This window comes from Canis lupus, chromosome 2 (genome assembly GCF_011100685.1).
Source record: "Canis lupus familiaris isolate Mischka breed German Shepherd chromosome 2, alternate assembly UU_Cfam_GSD_1.0, whole genome shotgun sequence".
Taxonomy (NCBI): Eukaryota; Metazoa; Chordata; class Mammalia; order Carnivora; family Canidae; genus Canis; species Canis lupus.
The window spans coordinates 48,437,057-48,458,931 of NC_049223.1; the positions used below are offsets into that span (position 1 = coordinate 48,437,057).

The following is a 21,875-nucleotide window of genomic DNA, read 5'->3' on the forward strand; positions in this document are numbered from 1 at the left end:
GTATAAATACAGGAAGGGGACTAATAGTGGCCATGTGGCAAATAATCGTGACAGTAGTTTGAATGGTAAGAAAGCATACAGAATAGAAATCGATAATGCAGAAAACATTAGTTACTTTAACTACTTAAACATTAGTTACTTTAACACACTTTAGGTGTTTTATGTAAGGCATATTTCTATTTCTTAGAATGGAGTAGGCTAACTCATGTTTATCCCATAGCCTGCACAATGAAAATATGCCCAGTTGCTTCAAGGAGGCCCTGTTCTTTGTAGTATGAACCAAAAAGTCTTGACAAATGACCAAAAGGGTGGGAGGAATGGTATTCTTTCCTTTACAGATGAAGTTATATCATTAGATCTTACAAATTAGATATTCTCTTTCTTCCCATCCCCTCCCATTTCCTCTCCTCTCCTTCCTTCCTTCCTTCCTTCCTTCCTTCCTTCCTTCCTTCCTTCCTTCCTTCCTTCCTTCCTTCCTTCCTTCCTTCCTTCCTTCCTTCCTCCCTATCTCCCTCCTTTTATTCTTTTCTTTTCTTTCATCCACTTTTTTTGTTTTATTTTCTCCCAAGTAAAAATTCACTTCAATGAGAGCACTAGGGCACCCTGAAGTATTGCCAAGGCCACACAGGAGGTCCTGGGGAGGGTATTTTTGCAGTGCACAGTGCTGGCTGTCTCACTCATCACACCTCAAGCTCAGTGAGCGCGGCCTGGTCTTCCCATCCTCACAGCCACCAGGTTTCTTCCCTCTCTCTCTGCTTTCCCATCTGTGCTCTACCTTCTTGCCCCTGCCTCACATTTTTTAGATCTCTTCCTAAAATTCTTAATCCCTCTTTACCTTTCTTAGGCAGAACAATTTAGTTAGTAACAGCTCTAACTTCAAACTCTGATACTTCCACTCACTGGTTTAAACTGCCTGCAGTAACATCAAAGGCCGTTATATGAAGGACAAAAGTTTTCTTCTGTTTAACAAGTAGAAGTTCTTCTAAATACCAAAATTTACTTTCCTTAGATGGTAATGGGGGGGAAAAAAAACACGACAAATTTACCGTGAGCAAATTTCTATGGGTAGATACAAAATAAGCAATTTCTTACATGGGCTGCATAGAAGAGGAGCCTGTTTACATTTTTCCATTTTATAAAGAGTTGTTTTGATGTGTAAACGAGCTAAATGATTCCCATGATACTTCAGCATCCCTTCTAGAGTGGAATCCTGGAGGTATTGAACTTGTCCAACTTTTAACACACCCTCAGTTATTGTGGTAATGGAATCAACTTAATCTGTAGAAAGATTACTGGCAGCATCAGTTGGGATAAGAAAGCTTTAATCTGTATCTGCCCCTATTGTTGGAACACTCAGCCAATCACATTGACTACCCTAAATTATTCTGGTGCCAGACAGTTGTGGCTTGAAAATATCACCTGCTTTGTACCAAAATGGTCATCAATTGGTGTAGGAATAATATCTTCGAGCATAACATTACTTTAAAATAATTTTCTTCAACTCACATTTAGGAGATTTAAAAACAACTTTACATTAAAGAAATACCTCTTGGGATGCCTGGGTGGCTCAGTGGTTGAGTGTCTTCAACTCAGGTCGTGATCCTGGGGTCCTGGGATTGAGTCCTGCATCTGGCTCCCTGTGGGGAGCCTGCTTCTCTCTCTGCCAGTGTGTCTGCCTCTCTGTTTCTCATGAATAAATAAATAAAATCTTTTAAAAAATAAAGAATAGAAAATTTAAAAATACCTCTCAGGGGCACCTGGGTGGCTCAGTCCTTTAAGCATGTGCCTTCAGCTCAGGTCATAATCTCAGGGTCCTGGGATCGGAGCCCTGGGTTTTGGGCTCTGTGCTCAGTGGGGAGTCTGTTTCTCCCTCTCCTTCTGCCTCTCCCCACCCCCCGACTGCTTGTGCTCTCTCTCAAATAAAATCTTTAAATTTTTTTTTAAAAATTAAAAATACCTCTCAAAAAGTCATCTCTTGGGAAACTTGAAGGCTAGACTGCTCTGTACCTTGTACCCACACACAAGAAGCATCAGGGTCATCTTGGAAAGAAATCACGCATACAAACACACACAGATGCACGCACACACTCATGAATGGGAAGCATAAGGTGCTGACAAGAAGGGGGATATGAAGCGTATATTTTAAAATTGACACTGCATAAAATATGAATGTTTGCCCATCTTACCCTGACGTGGAAGTTTAATTACTTCATGATCTTCAGGAAGGACTCTGAAAATTCAAAAGACCAAGAGACTTTTAGATACTTCATCAGATTCTTGTGGCATCAACTGATCTTATACCATTCGCTGCTGTGGAACCAGGTCTGTGCAGATGCAGCGTGACCACACTTAACCTCAAGCCTCTAGCTTCCTGTGCAGGGGCTTCCCTACTGATGCTATGCTATTTAGGGGATGGGGGTGGAGTGGGGGAGGCACTGCAAGGAACTCAGAAGTGGAGGGAGTTTAAGGTCTTCTGGGCTGAAATAAGAAACCAGATGCTGAGTGAGTGTTCCCTCCTCCCCTCAGATGGTCCTGAAATGCATTTCAGGTGACCCCTCAGGAGGTCTTGTGAATGGAGCAGTTTCTTCTGCAGTAGCCACCACCTTCACATCTTTCATGTCTTCATGTCTTCTCTCAGCTTTCAGCTTCATCTCACTGCCCCCCATACCTCCTCCCTGGATCAGATTCCCTGAGAACTTGGTCTTTGTTTCCCTCTCTATTTTCTAAGGAACCTAAACTAAGATACTCATCAAAAAAGAGGATAAAATTCAGAAAATAAAACTTTAAATTCAAACTTTGCTTACTTGGAAGTGTTCCATGTACATGGGGTGAAGTCTTATTTCCCTTCTGGTGACATTCTTTGAAATATTAGAAAAGACTTGGTATTTCTGTTTTTTTTCCCCCAAAGACTGACTAAATCCATAAGTGCACTGGAAAATAAGAAAAATGTAAAGAGTTCCTAGAAGACAGGAAGCAATTGAAATTCTATTGCAAGACAGTAAAAGGAGAGAAATTCATATCTCATGATCCATCTCAAACTTCCCAGTATCTTTCCATCTCCACCGTCATCTTTTAGAGCAAAGAAAGCCCTTTCATGTCTTACTGGGGTTCCTTTCCTCCTGGTCCACTCTTGTCCTCCTACGATTCCCTCTCCAAACTTCTACAACTGAGGGCTTTTACTACAGCTCTCTTAGCCTCAAATGCTCCTTACCTACTTCTTCCCATGGCAGGCTCCTTCGCATTTTGCAGATCTTTCGCAAGTTGGATAGTTTTCTGATTTCCTTATTTATTCATCCTCTCTTTCTATTCATCTCCCATCACTCCTTAACCCATTTTCTTGTACTTCCTTCCTGGCACTGATTAAATCTGTGAAAATGTTGTTTTCTTGTTTGCTTCCATGCTAGTGGATGTTCCTCCCATTAGAGTTTCAGCACCATGAGGGTGGGGACCTGGTCAGTTATCTTTACTGCCTTACCTCAGGCTTCCAGCACAGTTGATGATACACACAGGATGGAAACAATGACAGTTTTCTTAGAGCTCTTCATTCAGTCAACAATCCCTTTGCCAACCACGGAGCCAGATATTGGGAATCAAGAGGAATAAGAGGACCTTGCTTCAAGCAACTCTGAGTGGAGAAGAGCATATACTTCCTATTTTCTGATTTACAGTTTGGTCATTTGTGCTACATATTTTTATTTTTACTACTAGACCTGAGCATTGTGAGTGCAGGATGTCAGTCATCTTTGTATCTCTAAAGAGATGAACATGTACCAGGAAATCAAAATAATTTGGAAGCACTTAAAAAATTTTGAAGGGAGCTTTATAAACATGGTTAATAATTATTAATTGTCCAATAACTTCTCAATAATAGCTTATTAACTATTCATTGTCAATGACTGGATGAAGGAGAGGGTCTCTCTAAGAGTGAGAGAGAGAGACAGTGATGTAGGTGAAAAGGTAGAGTCAGAGTGGGTGGCAGGGATAGGAAGCAAAAGAAAAATTGGATTTGAAAGCTAAATCCCATATTACTATGAGAATACTCTACAACTGCCTATTTTCTTTTCTGGGACTTTAGAATAACTTAGTAATAATTATTTCTTTACATGTTACAGGAAGCTAAAAAATGAGTCTGATCCAATTTCAACACCATAAGAACAGAAAGCTCACAAACCGTAACATATTCGACTACTTGAAAATTTGCCTCATTATTTTCCAGCTTCAGCATGAGAAGGTCACACAAATTAATTAAAAACATACATTCAGGCAGCATTGATTTAATTGCGATCTTTTGGGAGAAGGCACTTGTGTACTGGTTTCGCTGATGTGAGCTAGGTAGCCTGGAAATCTGATACACCTGTAATTTTATTAATTATTAATGAAGACCAGTATAAATAATGCATTTCCTGTTGTGTTTACTAAGCCAGAGGGGCTTAGTATAGGCTTAAATAATATCACTGCCTAAGACAAAGAAAACTCTATCTAGCTGCTCATTACTGGATAGTTTACCAAAAAGGATTTGGCTACTATGAGCGAATTTACAAAAATGCTATCTCTGTTTCAAGACTTAATAAATACAATTTGATGATGATGAAGTGAGTTGGGATGAAAGTCTCTATAAGGGGAGAACTAGTGCCTTTTCAGATTGGGCATGCCCCTCAGATGACATACACAATTTAGAAAGAAAATGAAAGGAAGTATGTGTGTGTGTGTGTGTGGTTCCATGTAAATCCTTACCAGATCAACTTCAGCAGAGGAGTTTCAATAATCAGATGGTTAAGATGATCCATTTCGTAGATATCAACAGCTGCTTTTCTCAGCCAACCCTGTTATTGTTCCAATAGATGCATTGCACAAAGTGGCCATGGCGGTAGGGATGGAGGTTATGCATGGGCTCATCAACAGAATTCTGTTCACTGATGCTAACTTGGCTGTGGTCACCACGGAGTGCCCAGCCTGCTAGCAGCAGAGACTAACCCTGCACCTCTTATATGGTAGCATTCACTGGAATGATCAGTGAGCTACTGGGTGACAAATTGATTACATCAGACCGCTTTCATCAGGAAGCAATGGTGCTTTGTTCCTACTGGAATAGCCAGGCTGCATGCAGATTTACATACAGCATTGCCTCTGTTAAAGGAACTCATTTCAAAGCAAAATAAATGTAGCAATGGGGACACACTCACTCATGGAATTCACTGGTCTTAGCATGTTCCCCACCATTCTAAAGCACCTGGCTCAATGGACTAGTAAAATGCCTTTCTGAAGATTCAGTTATAAAGCCAGCTAGGTGGTTGTACCTGGCAGGGCTGAGGCAAAGCTCTCCAGGAGGCTGTGTATGCTCTGAATCAGCTTACAACATATGGTTCTGTTTCTTTCACAAGGAGGATTCATGGTTCCAGAAATTAAGGGTGGAAAGAGGAGTGGCATCGCTCAGCTTTACCTGTACTAACCCACTCGTAAAATTTTTGCTTCCTGTTCCTATGGCTTTATGTTCTGCTGGCCTAGAGATTTGAGTTCCAGAGAGAGGAATGATTCCAACCAGAGGAGACAAGAGTGATTCCATTGAACTGAAACAGAAGACCAGCCCATTTTGGACTCCTCATGCCTCTGATTCAATAGGCAAAGAAAGAGTTATAGTACTAGCTGGGATGATTGATTCTGTTTACCAAGGGGAAATTGGACTGCTACTCTACAGGGGATGGAAGGGAGAGTGTATGTGGAATGCAAGAGGTCCCTAGGGGATCTCTTAGTATTACCGTGCCATGTGAATAAGGTCAGTGGAAAACCATGACAACCCAGTTCTCGCAGGAATCCTAATGGCCCAGAGCCTTCAGGAATGAAGATTTGGGTTACTCTACCAGGTAAATAATAGTAACCAGCTGTGGTACTTGCAGAGGGTAAAGGGAATACAGAAAGGGTAGTTGAAGAAAGTAGTTAAAAATATCAACTACAAGCACATGACCAATTTACTGAGGACTGTAATTGTCACGAGTATTTCTTCCTTATTTTTTTATGAATACATTTGCGTGTATATATACACATATATTAAGTAAATATCTTTGTTTTCTTTCCTCTTATTCCCCTATCACATAAGGTAAGATGTATTGACTTGCCATCAATATTTGTATATTGTTTATTCATAGTATTTAAGTTACAGAGTATCAGTAGGAGAATAAACATCACTCAAGGACTTTGCTTCCTCCTCTGGGGAAGGTACATTTTTGGTTATACATGGGACAGTTACATCATGTTAGGTGGAATTTTGACCTTGGTGGTGTTTTTATCTGGAGATTAAGCATGGTTTAAAGAGATGCCTATGGATGCTGGGTTGAAAAAGGATAGACGTGTGATGGTTAATTTTATGTATCAATTTGATTGGGCTAAAGGGATGCTCAGATACCTGGTAAAACGTGATTTCTGGGTGTGTCTGAAAGAATGTTTTTGAATTAGTAGACTGAATTGAGAAGATGGCCCTCCCCAGTGTGGGTGGGCCTGAAAAGAATAAAAAGGCAGAGGAAGGGTGGATTTACCCTCTCTGCTTGAGCTGAGACATCAGTCTTCTTCCCTTGAACATTGGTACTTTTGGTTCTTTGGCTTTTGGATTCAGAACTAGGACTTATACCAACAGCCCCAGCGTTTTCAGATCTTGAGATTCAGACTACCAGTTTTCCTGGGTCTCCGTTTAGTGACAGCTGATAGTGGAACTTCTTAGCCTTTATAAGCCAATTCTTATGATAAATCTTTATGCATATATATATGCATATTTTATGTATATGTGTGTTTATGTGACATATTGGTTCTGTTTCTCTGGAGAACTGTTACTATCACTGTGTGTGTGTGTGTGTGTGTGTGTGTGTGCATGTTTATGAAGTTGAATTATTTGAATATAAGAAAAAACCCACTGAAGAGTATAGAAACAAAATGTAAAGAAAGAATAAAAAGTAATCCTAGGGAATAAATATCATCTAGGCCAGAATTCATATTTGGAAGATAACAAACAGTCATTTGAATCAAAAGAACCTGAATACGACCTAAAAAGTAAAAATGTGGGGAAAAATCAATTTTTTCTTCATTCATTCTGTATCCTTCCTGAGTGATTTCATTCACTTCCAGTGTTTCAGCCCAGATGTCAGCATATACATGTTGACTAGAAGAGAAATTTTAAGCAATAAATTTTAAGTTTACCAGGTAATATTCTACTAACAAACCACCCTTCACCTGAGCCCCATACAGTCAGCTGCCTCTAGACATTCCCTGTGGGTACCCTAGCTCCTCACATTCAGCATATCCCCAGGTGGACCCATCACTTCCCTTCAAAACCTGTTCCTTACTGCCATCGCTATCCAACCAAATCTCCCACAATCAGCCCCAGAATCATCCTCTTTTCCTCCTTTCCATTGACTCCTCATGTTTAATTGTTTATAGAATCCTATTGCTTCTCCCTCAGAACTTTCTCTAGTTCTAGATGAATACTGATTGTAATGAGAGTTAAGTGGTAAAATATGGGTTAAGCTCCTTATCATGCTCTCCAATGCCCTCACAAGAAGGGCTCCCGCTCCCTTCTCAGCACACAATTAATATACCATAAAAGTTAGCTACTGTGACCAACATTTCTTAAGGCAAAGCCACTTCCTTCAACCACTGAGGTCTCTAAGGATGGGGGCTCTGGTATCTAGAAATTTGCTTACTTAGAAGCATGAGTGATGTCCTACATGCCTTGGAATCTACTAGGGAAGCCTTCATAGTCAGTACAAGACAAATCATTTCTTTTTTCCTTCAGTGTCCTTGGCACTGGTGGTGCAAAATGACTAGTTTCCTGATAAAGTCTGATGCACCCTAAAATGAAAGATTCAATTTTTATTTCCTCTGGTCTTCAAACTTTCTTAGCCACAGGATAAAAATCCATTAAGTCCTATGGATGTGATGTTCAGTCTCGAGTAATAGACATTTTTTCTGCCTCCTCAGTCACAAACTGAGTCTAAATTCAGTCGAATTTCCAGTCTAACACATAACTAAAGCCCTCATCTTGATTCAGTGTTATATCTTTTCTTTCTTCCAATTCTGCTTGCTTCAGGCTAGAGGCCTACAGTGGGAAAGTGAGTGTGCCGCTGGACAAAGATGAACAAGATACAGCCCTACTTGTCAAGGAGCTCACTGGCTTTTAGAGGGGTAGACAAGTGGTAGATTGGACGGCAGTGTGATATATGTTGTGACCAAAGTATGCTTAGGGGCATATAGAAGTGGAGGAAGGGTGCTGGAACCAAGCTGTGGGAAGGGGGAGGTTTCCTGTGAGAGATGAAACACAACCAAAGGAGAGTCTTAGAAGCCTGGCAAGATGGTTTCTGATGGAGGAACTGTGCAAGGAGAGAAAGGATCATGAACTGAAGTATTACTTGTCAAAGGGATCAGCTTTGCTGCACATCCCGAGGGAATCCACTTTTGCCCATTGTGGTAGTTAGTAATCATGTACCCGCATAATGTAGAAATGGGGTGTGCTTTAGATACAGATTAAATTGCATATGGACAAGATTGTGGATTGATATTTAGGGTTCTGCAGTTTACTAGCTGCATGATCTTGGGAGAGTTGCTGAACCTTTGGAGCCAGAGTTTATTCATCTAAAATGAGGAGATTATTACTTACTTCAAAGAGTATAAATTTAAAAGAGAAAATATGTATGTATGTGACGTCCTTGTACTAAGCCTAACAGTTTCAGCAAATGAACTAACAACAATTATTAAACCTCAAACTATCTCCCACTTCTTTGACTTTATGTTGCAGATAAGTTGGAGGAACAAAAGCTATAAGGCAGAAACAGGAACATCATTTTTAGGGATGAGACAGCAGGAACCTGAATTAGCATGTTGGTTTTGGAAATGGGAGGAAAACAACATTCAGGTGGAAAACACTGTTTTAGAAGAATCAGAGAAAGACAAATACCATATGATTTCACTCATTTGTGAATTTAAACAAAGCAAATGAGGAGAGATGAGAGAGAGAGAGAGAGAAAGAGACAAACCAAGAAACAGACTTTTAGCTATAGAGAATAAACTGATGGTTCCCATAGTGGGTGAGGGGATGGGTGAACTAGGGTGGGAGGATTAACCAGGGCACTTGTGATGAGCACTGGGTGATGTGTGGAATTGTTGAATCACTGAATTGTACACCTGAAACTAATATTACACTGTATGTAGATTAACTGGAGTTTGTATAAAAACTTAAAAAAAAAAAAAGAATTGACAAGTTGTGTCTGTTGCCAGTGTTAATTTTCAATTACATTTTGCCCACTGACTGATAGTGTTTGTTCGGGCTGGCTACATTTAAAATACTATGAAAGTAAGTACTTTCATAGTATTTTAAATGTAGCCCTGTACACAGTTTGAGGTCTCCAAATAGAAGTTTTTCCTATAAAAAAAAATGATTTCCACATTAAAATGAGCTGCCACCTGGGATATAGTAACCTAGGGGCATGGTGACTTTATTAGTTGAGCCAATAATTGTTGGGGCAGGATTATCTCACATAAATAGATGGTGTGTGTGATTCTTAATTGCTTTTGATTTCAATGCAGGTTGTTTAGTTTGAACTGAAATGGTTGTCCATTTATTTGAAGTACTCTCTCTAGAAAGGTAGGGGCTGTGAATTCATTCCAAATACAGGAGAATCATCAGATGAAATGTAGGGGAAGTGCAGAGGAGTAAGAAAGCCTTGTCACTGATCAGCTGGGTAACTGGGAGGTAGCTGTGTTTCTCTGATAAATAAATAAATATGCTCACAGTCCAATGAAGTAATTACTAATTTATTTTCTATCTTCCCTCCTCTCGTCCCCATTGCCTTTTACCTGTTCAAACCACTCAGCTTCACCTGCTGCAGAAGTTTAAGTGTATATAGAAGGATTCTTTAAGGGTGTGAGGGCTCTGCTGCATTGAACATGTGGACATGATTGTATCAGTGGTCCTATATTTTTGTGACCTGTTGTTAAGGCAAAAACCGAATTTCCATTAGTGACTTTGATCTAGAAACTATTATTCTTAGTGAAAGATCTTTCACAAAGATTATATCATTTTATTTATTTTTCATTTGTTCTTCTTGAAGTTTGATTTGCCAACATATAGTATAACACCCAGTGCTCATTCCATCAGGTCAGATTATATCATTTTAAAAATCAAGAATATTTACTGGTATTGTTCATATTTACTAATGACACTGTCAGGGCTTTTGATGATACAGTAGCTTGAAGCAGGACAATTTAGGATAATTGTTGTGTATTATGGGCTGCTGGGTTTGTTCAGGAAGGAGTACCATTTTTGGTACACAGTAGAGAGTCAGTAACTGGTGTGAATTGAACGTGAAAATAAGAAAGTGTCCGTCTCCTAGTTGATTGCGTTGGTTGTGGTTTAATTTCTTCATGCCAAAGTAAGTGAACATCTAGTATGCATATAGCAATTTAACATCCTGTCTCTGCAATAAAAACTGGAGTGGGAAACTGAAGTATTTTATAAAACATCCTATATAAAATCACACCAAAAATGTTTTCACTGAATGTCAAGAAATAGGGTCCTATTGGAAGATTTAGTATACAAAGAGCTGTCCCAACCCAACATGTGCTTTCAACATACATTTTCATGATATGAGCTTTAAAAAAAGAAAAGGAAATGTTTCTTAGCTAATAGCAGTGGCTGAGAAATTTGTGGCATTTTAAACAATCTTAAAAACCCCACTCATTAATAATTCCGCTTTGTTTACTCTCACCAAATACCATAGAAGGTTGGGACATGACATGAGTTAATTATGGGTACAGGACTTTGCAAAATAACATCGAGTTGAAGACAGGTTGACATTTCCAGTAATGTTATGGGTCAGGAAGGGAAGCTAATTTGGGCTCATGTAAATCTGGAAAGCAGCTTTATATTTTTTTACTCAATAGAAGGGGGAAAAAAAAAAAAACAAAAACAAACCCAAACAATCCCTAGGATTACATTGCAGCACTGCATTGGAAGGGCCATAAAGGCCATCTGACTTAAGCTGTAACTCCTCTAGTCAGATTGGTTGGATCTAGAACTCTAAGGAGTGCTTGACCTGGAAGGTCTAGGCTAGGTACAGAATTAGGGGACCAACTGAAGCATTTTGACCCAAACAGTCCCAAAGTGTCAGATGAATTTGCTTAGTGAGCAACTTCCTATCCTCAAGATACACATGTATATACTCACCTGTGTACATGTGCCCAAGTGAACACACACACAAACACATGCACAGTAGCATGCCAAGAAAAGGCTTGAGAATAAGAAATCCTGTGTTTTTGTATTTTTCTATTACCTGGTAACAAAAAATACCCGTTTTGTATTTTTTCTATTACCTGATAATCTGATTCTCTAGGGCAGGGCACTTCAGCTGCCTGTGCTCTCTGGATGCCCTTCCCACCCCTTCTCCAACCCCTTTCTGTCCCAGGTGACTAAACTTTATGACTACATCAGAGGCTTCCTAGCTTTCTGGTTTCCTCTTGAGTTTGGTAAGGGCTGTTCCCCAGCAGGAGCTTGGAGGGAGGGTTATGGAGGGCTCAGATCTCTTTCTGTGAGGTCACTCTAGGCTGACCTTATCTTTCAACTGAAGATCCTAACTACTGTAAGTAGACCCCTGTTATGTGACTCTCTCTGCTGTATTTCTTGCCCTGACCCCCACAGGCCCTCCCCATTTTCAAAAGTATAATTGACATACAGTATTATATGAGCCTCATATGTACAGTGAAATGGTCCAACAGTTCTCAGTGGTTATCAGGATAGGTGTACTCTTAATCCCCTTTATCTCACCTATCCTCCCCGCTCACCTCCCCTCTGGCGATCAACAGTTTGTTCTTCTTATTTAAGAGTCTGGTTCGTTCTTTCTTTTTCTTTCTTTCTTTCTTTCTTTCTTTCTTTCTTTCTTTCTTTCTTTCTTTCTTTCTTTCTTTCTTCTTTCTTCTTCTTTCTTTCTTTCTTTCTTTCTTTCTTTCTTTCTTTCTTTCTTCTCTCTCTCTCTCTCTCTCTCTCTCTCTCTCTTTCTTTCTTTCTTTCTTTCTTTCTTTCTTTCTTTCTTTCTTTCGTCTTTGTTTTAACTTGTTTACTTTGTTTCTTAAATTCCACATATGAGTAAAATCATATGGTATTTATCTTCCTCTGATTGACTTATTTCACTTAGCATTATACCTTCCAGTTTCATCTGTGTTGTTGCAAGTGACATAATTCATTCTTTTTTATGGCTGAGCAATATTCTCATGCATATATATATTCTGGGATACCTCATGTGAGGTCTTCTCTTCTTTCTCTGTGCCTATGGTATCCTTCCCAGTTGTGGTTAGCTTCGCTGGGAGCTTGGTTCTTTGCAGGTCTCCACCCCTCCTACCCTTTATGATCCTAAAGGAAACCCTTTATGGCTGATGGTGGAAAGTCTGTTCTGCCAGTTTGAGGATTGTTGTCTGAATTAGTTGCACTGATGTGGCTTTTACCTAGGTTTGCCTGTGGGATGAGGTGAGTTCAGGATCCTTCTACCCCGCCATCTTTCCCAGCCATCTTAAAAGCTGAGGATTTTCCCTTGATACTCTCTTTATCGAATTCCCTTTTCAGAGGTGCCAAAAAGCATTAAAAATTTGTATTTTATTATTATTATTATTATTATTATTATTATTGTTATTATTATTATTATTAGGTTCTCTTATCAAAAGAGGTGAAGGGTTCTCTACTCTAGAGCCCTGCTACGCAAATTTTGGTCCACAAACCTGAAAAAGTGTTAAAAAGGCAGGATCTCCCATTCCTCCCCAGACCTATAGAATCAGAAATTATACTTTAACAAAATACCAGGGTAAGGCGTATACTCTTTAGAATTTCAGAAGCTATTATATAACATTCCAATATTGTAATTCATGAGTGTAGGGAAACAGATTACGGTCTAACAGATGGCATGAAGATACCTTCCCCTAAATATTGCTCCAAATAAGATATATATTGGGTGCTAACATGTCTACAGAGAAAACAGTGTCAAAAAAGAAAAAAAAAAACATAGATGGTTGTCTTCTATCTGTCTTGGCCACAGAGTGTGAAAATTCAGGCCTGTATTGTGTGAGAAAAGGTTCAAAGAATGATGAGACACTTTCATGGCAGTGGCTAAGGGCACTGGTTATGTTGGTTCTAGTTACTTTATCTCTCAAAAGGCAAACCAAGTTCTGATAGAAAACTAGAAAAGTGAATAGAAATAATAAAAGCAATCCCATTGTAACTGGTTTATTGAAAGTTTATCCTAGTGGGATATAAACATACAAGGATTTTATTTTATTTTATTTTTTATTTTTTAGCCAGTGCCTTTAACCTCATTCTGCTGCATCAGATTTTCCTGGACATTATTGACATCTTGGTCAGATCTCTGTCAAATAAATTCCAGTGATTCAGTTATATCCAATATAAAACTCCGATCAGACCTACCCTCTTTTCCTAGTTCAGGATTTTTTAGTGGCTCAAGGTTGATCATTGGCCTAAGGGGGCATACACTGAGGGGAGGGAAACCTGCTATTTTTTTTTAAAAGATTTTATTTATTTATTCATGAGAGACACAGAGAGAGGCAGAGACACAGGCAGAGGGAGAAGCAGGCTCCATGCAGGGAGCCTGATGTGGGACTTGATTGACTCCAGGATCACACCCTGGGCTGAAGGTGGCATTAAACTGCTGAGCCACCTGGGCTGGCCTGGGAACTTGCTATTTAATTGTATTTGCACCCTTCTTCTCCCTCTGGTGTGTTGGGCTAAGGAGGAGGGAGGTGGAAAGAGAAGGGGAAAATAGAAATGGATGTTCGAACACATGTGTAAATTCCTTAGTTGGCTCTGTGGGAGGGAATCCTAGTTCATAGTTACTCTCACAGGTGATCTGTCTTCCAATTTTCTGATGGTTTTTTGAATAATCTCTGTGAGTAGAAAGTGGAGGAAAATAAGTGACTCTGAAAGCCCAGACTATTAGGAGAAAAAAGGAAAGACATTTTTTAGGAAGACATGGAGAAGAAATATATTTTTTTTGCATGCAAATATCTCTTTCTTCAAATAATTCAAGGCCTCTGGTTTTTCTCCCTTATTTAGCACAAGTAAGAACATTGAAATGTAGCAGTTCAGAATCCTAGGAAAGTAAAACACATCTTATTTATAGTTTTGAAGAGGATGGTCAACTTTCTGCATGTTTTACTATCCATGGAAATGTTTTATTTCCCAAATAGTATTTGCAGTCAAATCAGTGCAAGTTGCCTGGAGGTCTCCAGGTCTGTGATGCTTAGTGAAGTCTGTCTTTTTAAGATGGAATGCAGGGACCCTGACACTTGTGGTGTTGGGTGAAGACCAATGTCATTTACATGGGGAACTGCCCATTTCCAGCCCTTCCCCTTTCTCAGAGGCTAGAGTAGGTCTAATAGGTAACAGCCATAGATTCCTCTTGGGTATACTATACATTCCTTCCAAAATGTGTTTCAGGATTAGTCCATTTTCCTGAGTGTAGAAATGGAGTACATTGTTAGCAATTTATTTGCAAGGGAGGACAGGACCACAGGTCAATTTCCTATCTTAATTTTAATTTGTAATAGTCACTGGAACCCAAGAGACCACTCTGCTGAAGAAAAGCATTTGTAATGGGAGAGTTTGTAATTTGGGGCTGTTTTCAGCAGAGGGGGTCACATATCAGTAGTCCAGATAGAGAGGAGACAGAAGCCAGCGGGCACTGTTTGGTGATATCCTGAAACCTTCAGTATAATTCCTCATCTCACAAGATACTGTGATGGGATTCCCGGCGAGGACTGGAGAAAGGGCAGAAAGTTCTCTATAGTGGGTAGGGTATCCAATGAAGACAAGGATGTTGGAGGAGTTACAGAGAGCTTCGAGGAAGGAAGGAGGTTTGAAAATTTGGTGGGAGCGCCTGACTTGCAAATGGATTTGCAAACAAAGTTAATTAAGATTTGGGCGGGGAGGGGTTGGGGAGCAAAGGAGCTTAGTGGAGATGTGAGTTCTATTTATTAGAAACCCTTACCATAACTAGAAGTCAAATTGTGGTTTAGGGCATACAAGGATGTGTTCTTGTACACATCGGACCTCATTTCATCTTCCCAAACAGTCTATGAAGAAACCATTATTGTTTCTATATATTTTTTATGAGGAAATGTGAGCTAAACTTGTTTATTTTTCTTCAACTCACACAGTCCATGAGTGGCAGAGATAGATCATGTGACCTTGGCTAGAGCCTTCCCTTTGGTATCCCTGCTTTCCTGATAACTTTTTTATGTAATTGTTTACATTATAAAGATTCTCATTCCTGACTAAGAAACTGAGGCTTCTGATGTTCTGCATTATTGTTCTAAGTCGAAAAGCTTAGATTCTCTATTCCTTTCCAGTTTTCTTGACTAAAATTGACATTATTTGATGTTATCTGTAATTTGTCAAATTTAACTCATCACACAGGAAAAAAACTCTTAAATTTATAATGACTCTGGTAATCTCTTTCTTGTTTCTCTCCTGGGAATGATTTCTTCTTTCACAGTTGGTTGGCCTGCTTGTTACTGTAAAAATCACTTGTGGAAAACTATTTAAAAAAAAAAAGTTGATTTTTTTGCTATAATGAAAAATGCTATTTTCAGAAGCACTAATTTCATTCATCGTTAGATTATCAGAGCCCCAAGAGCCACGTCAGTAGTATACATAGCTACTACTGTCAACTGGGTGATGCTATAAAGGAAAATAAAATTTTGGTAAGTAATAAGAAAGATTAAAAAAAAGTGTAGAAACAGAAGAATGGGATTTTGTTCCCTAAAGGCAATAATATGAGCTGGGAAAGAATCCTAGTTGGCTTCCTCAGGAGGAAATTCTCCCCCTTGTCATGATGGACTATCAGAGAAGGACACATATTTCTGGACACGTGTAGAAGTCATGGAAGTGCGACTCCCTAGGGAGAGGTAAAATGTTTAACCCTTGCAGTATTTTAAGCTATAATTTACCTCAATTCAACAGTTACAGTAATAGTAAAAGGCTTTACCTGGATTAGAATTATGGGGGAAAGCAGGACACAGGACTCTGGAAAGTTGAAAGACCTAGGATGACAGCATTCCTAGGGTAATAACAAGGGTTGTTGTGAGGGGCCTGGCTCCTCACCTTTCTGAAGACAGCCCACCAATATTCCTGCTCAATTTCTTATCTAACGAAGATAGGCTTACTATCCTGCAAATGAATTAAGAGATAAAAATTATATAACCCTTTATATTACTTGGGTTCCTGTTACAACCATTGTGATTGGTTAAGAAATATTGAGCTACTAAGTTGACTAAAAATTATTTGTTCATGCTGAACTTTGTCTCCTGGAAGAACCGTGGCAGGTCATGCAAAATTGTGGTGTAGACAAAATTAGTCCTGGGATTTTCTTTCTCCCACTGGCCTTCTATGTCCCTGTGCCCAGATCTTTCCCACATTTCCCATTTTCTTGGTGCTCACATATATCATCTGGCTCCCCAAGATTTACACCAGTGCTCCCGCTGGGAGTGTTCCTGGTTGTGTCTCATTTAAACTTATATGTTTTCAGTCTCACGATCCCAGGACCTTGTTTGCTGGTAGGCAAGAGTTTATCTGGTGACCTTTTCCATACTGTACTGCTTGCGTTCCTACAGATTTTAGTAGATACACAACTTAGGGGAATAAAAATGAGAGTTTTTGGCAAAATAAGTTTGGAAGATCCTACATACTATACCAGCCTCTTGAAGATTCACGATGCTCATTAGCTCAAAGTTTTTCAGAAATAAGTTTTTGTGATGGATTCCATGTGGGAAGCACTGTTATAGCAGAATACAACTAAGGTGCAAATTTGTATTCTTCTCAGCTGTTGTATTTATTCTCACAGGCGTCTACAAGGAAAAAAAATATGCCTTGACCTTGAGGAGTGACCCCAGTTACTGGTGCCTTCAGGAGCTACAGTGGATATGATGGATGATATTTGGCACAAAGATTCCAGTGATGGAATTCAGATTATTTGTCATTACTTTTGGTTACTTTCTGCTCTGCTGAACCAAATCATAGTTTTTGGGATAATTTGAATACTTCTCAATTTGAAAAAAACCGAAATAAAGTTTGGGTAAGTCTAAGTCTTTTGCTTTTGCAATTTTTCTATTCATTTGTGTCCAGATATTCTTTTGAGAAGTGAAATGTACTTTTTTTTCCTCATCAGTGCATTAGCATCAGGCCACCCAACGTTTGAAAGATGGGTTAGATTGGAGTCTTTTGCTGTTGTTGCTGTGGGTACAGAGGGTCAGGAGCAGAGCTCTCTGATAATCAGATCAGATGACTCAGCTGCATTTTACTTCCATTCAGCCCTCTGCTAATGAAAATGTTTCTGCTTACCTGGGAACTGGGCTCTTGGGGAAATTATATTTTAAAGTGCTTATATTAAGAAGATGCCTTCTGGAAAGCCTCAAAATGAGGTCACAGCCCTGAAGGAAACACATACTGCCTTAGGAGTTTAGGCTGTCAAATGGTATCTGGAGAAAAGCGCTGTCAATTTAGTTCCTTCCTTCTCTTCCTTCCTTCTCTGTGCCTGAAGCACAAGGTCGATCTCTCTCTCTTTTTCTCTCTCTCTCACTTTTTCTGTCTCCATGTCTCTGTTTCATCTCTTTCTCTCTCTCTCTCTCCCCCCCACCTCTGTCTCATATTCTCTGTCTGGATGCCAGTTATTTTTCTCCCCATAATATAATCATTTTTTACTTCTCTGGTCTAATAATTTAAATCATACCTTTTCATTTTTTGATTATGGTGGTTAAGTTATTTTTGATGCAGAATCTTCTATTTCCAGCAGTTCGGTGTCTCACATAGTTGAAATCAGTTTGTCAGGAAGCCTCTCCACACTCACACCTTTCCCTTCCCTTACTTTTTGTGATGTGTGAGTAAAAATAAGAATATTTTTACTTAGCCATCCTATAAATCCAGCCATAGTGAGGTCTTAGCTACATGACTTGGGGAGTTCCATAGTTTTATCAAACGCTTATTCAATCTCGCCCTCCAAGATTCTACCAAACTGGTAAATGCTAGAACAGAACCCTGTTTTTGAAATTTCAAGCTCCTTAAGTATGCCACATATGTGTACCTTTTAAAAACTCCTTGCTAATGAAGATAAACCATTGGTAATTTATTTTAATTTTATAATTGAAAAAATGTTTCTATGATTCACATCCCTCCAAGAATCAATGTGATGATTGTTTCTTCTCAGAATAGAGTGTCATGCTAACCATGGTCCATAATTTCTAATATGTCACATCATTATTATAGTGGTTCCTCTGGTCACATCATTTTAGTTAAGAAACTAAGTCTTATTTCTGAATGATAAGCATTTGTAATTCCTATTATCTCCCTCAGAAGATGGAATTTTTGGTCTATTCAGAACAGCTTTCTTTCTGATTCTAGGCATAATTTTACTGTTGTAGTTGACTTATATTATTTCTCCTAACTGCTTGGCTGGTCTTGACCAAAGTGTCAGCAAAGGACTGGAAAGAGAAATAGCATAGGGAGTCATCCAAATGCTATAATTTAAGGCAATCTACAAATATATCAGAAGATATACTGTATCATTTTCCAGGCCTGGGGACTTATCTCATATAGCAATGGTAATAAGATAAGTTGATTCCTGAATATGCTGTTTATTATATTGACTGTGTTTATGTCATAGGGAAAGTCTTAGATCTGCTCTACCCCACACTTGACCTCGCAGATTCAGTAAAATCACCCTTTTAACTGAGGACTACCAAAGTGGAAAAACTCAGTCTCCAAGCCAACAGCTTTAGGTTACACATGCAGTGAGGAGAGGAGCTGGGTTTGGTGTCCAGTGCCACACGGATCTCTGGAATCATGGTCCCATTTCCCTGCTCCCAGAACAACTGAGGCCGTGCATGCCCTAAAATCCATTTTCCATCCTTTGTGGGCAAACTTGTCTCAAATTCTTTCCTTCTGTAATATGGCAAGGCAGATGAAGGCATTGTGTTGTCTTGCCCTGTTTACTGATTCTTTTTCTAGGTGTATTCTAAGTATAATGTGAATAATATCAGGTGGGTGGCCCCTAAACTGGGGCAACTGAGAGCACTCTTTGTGTAGTATAATCTCAATAGGATCTTCTACTCTCTCTCTTTCTTTTTTAAAGATTTTATTTATTTATTCATGGTAGACACACTCACACACACACACACACACACAGAGAGAGAGAGAGAGAGAGAGAGAGAGAGAGAGAGAGGCAGAGACACAGGCAGAGGGAGAAGCAGGCTCCATGTAGGAAGCCTGACGTGGGACTCGATCCTGGGTCTCCAGGATCATGCCCTGGGCCAAAGGCAGGTGCTAAACCCCTGAGCCACCCAGGGATCCCTTTTGCTCTCTTTATATGAACTGCAAATCTCTTCTTCCCACTATACTGGATGAAAGAATGTAAACTGTCTTCTTAGCTCTTCCTCTTTTTCCTGACTCTGTCTTAAGTGAATTAATCATCTTAGCACACTGTTTTACTAACAAAGCCTAATCCTTTTCTCCTCCCCAGTTGGATAGATTTTCCTTCTAGTAAGTACCACTTGTTTGTGTGTGTTCATGTATGTGTTTGTATATGTACACATATACAGAGCAAGAGCAAGAGTTAGGAATTGATTGATTTATTATAAGGAATTGGCTTGTGCAATTATGAAGGCTGAGAATTTCCAACTGTAGTCAGCAAACTGGAGTCTCAAGAGAATCAATGTGTAGTTCCAGTCCGAAAGTTGATGGGCTTGACTCAATAAGAACTGATGTTTTAGTTTGAGTCTCAAGGCTGGAAAAGGCTACTGCTGCAGCTCAAAGCACTTAGTTACTCAGGCTTTTTTTCTGTTTGGTCTTTGATTGGACAAGCCTCACCCATATTAGGGAGGGCAATATGCCTTACTCAGTCTACCAATTCAAATGCTAATCTCATACAGAAACACTCTCACAGATATGCCTAGAATTACGTTTGGTCAAATGTCTGGAGGCCCATTGATCAGTTAAGTTGACATGTAAAATTAATCATCACAAGGACCTAATGAGAAAATATGGGTAACTATGTTGCATAGAGCTGGAAACAGAGTTAAGTGGGGGGATATTGGACACCATAGTCATGATCATTTTCCCCACCGTTGTTGTCATCATTATCTTAAAGACAATTGAGTTCCTATTCTCAGAATCTTTTCTACATCAAAGAAGAAGCCTTTGACTAATGAGGGATTAAAGCTAACAGATAAATATTCTCTTCTTTTTTCTCTTGACATTATGAAGCTCATTTTACAAAACTGTTTAGAGGGTCCCCAAGTGAGATTGAGTTCCCATTACCCATAGCAGTGACTAGCTTAAAAAATTATCTTTGCATTGGCTTTCCCTCCTTCCTAATTCCCATTCCCAACTCCTATTCCTTGGGATCATTTCCTAAAATAAACTCTGCTTGCAAGCCCTCGGTTCAGGCACTCCTTCCTTTTGGAACCCAAACTAATATGAATAGCAAAATTTCAAAAGAATTAATGAACAATCTTCCCCCTAATTACAGTAATTGCAATAAGGATGCAGAAGATTTTATAGTACTGTATGCTAAATGACTTCATGGTACAATATTTCTTCAAGTAGCAGTCAGCCTAAGTTATACTTTTCTTTCTCTTTCTTCCTTCCTTCCTCCCTCCCTCCTCTCCTTCTCCTCTTCCTCCCCCTCCTCCTCCTCCTCCTTCTACTTCTAGAGTTATATTTTCTAGGAAGAGTCGTAACAGTCTATAAAAGTCCTCCAAGATCAGAGAGGGACTCATCTGCTATCTCCCTCTCTTCTTTTCCTCATTCTCTGCTTTTGCATCGCTAAATGCTCTTTTCTCCTCTCTTTAAGACTAGGGCTGAGTTAGGCTGTCCTGAATTACAGGAGAAAACCCTCAGCCACTTTCTGTTATGGTGTTGCGTATAAACGTGCTTTTAAACAGGATGGGATCTTCCATATGATTTTAAGACAATTTTGTTTCTTTCAAAATCCTCTGTAATTGATCATTCCGTTACACAACTACTATACACCAATGTAGAAAATAGAGGTAAGAAAAAATGATCTGCAGTGATGATAATGATAAACTCCTTCAAAATTTAATTATTTACCCTCCAGGTTGAAGGGCACCATATGGGGATATGGGTGAGAATGATGGTTCACAGACTGTCTCCAAGTTATTTAGAGTGATTATTAAAAATGCAATTTTGGGGGTTCTCCCTAAATCCCTCTGAATCAGGATTCCTGGAGCACGGGTCTTGGGAGCATGTATTTTTAATAAGTGAAACAGGAATGATATACACCAAAGATTGAGAATCACTGCTTCAGGCTTATTGGAGGGTTGGGTTGGGTGCTACAAATCTATTTTATTTTATTTTATTTATTTTATTTTATTTTATTTTTTTATTATTTTATTTTTTTACAAATCAATTTTAAAAGAAAACTGACACTGGACTCCCTGTTTTGAGTATTAATTATGAGCATTTTTCCCTTACAGTGCTTGAGGGCAATAATGTGCCACAGACCCCAGGAATATTAGATATATTAAGTCATGATCCTTCCTTTTGGGACATTATTTAAGCCTGATACATGCCTAATGTGAGGGAGTACTTCCACATACCTAGTGGTCTGTATGGGAAACACTTCACCCAGCCCTCTCCAAGTCCAAAATGACTTCCCCCCAAGCACAAACAGCAGACGAGGGTGAGAGCCATCATCCAAACCAAGGTCTCAGGTTAGCTATCTCTGGGCTCTCTCCACTCCTCCTGGTTAAACATCATGCTTTCCTGTCTATGAGATTGTTTTACTGTGTGGAGAAGTGGTCTACTGATCAGAAATTTCCAGGGC

General features: G+C 39.3%; 1 pseudogene; it reads left to right on the forward strand.

Moving 5' to 3' along the window:
• Positions 1 to 21,875, forward strand: part of LOC100688221 — a 222,847-nt pseudogene that overhangs the window by 150,496 nt on the left and 50,476 nt on the right.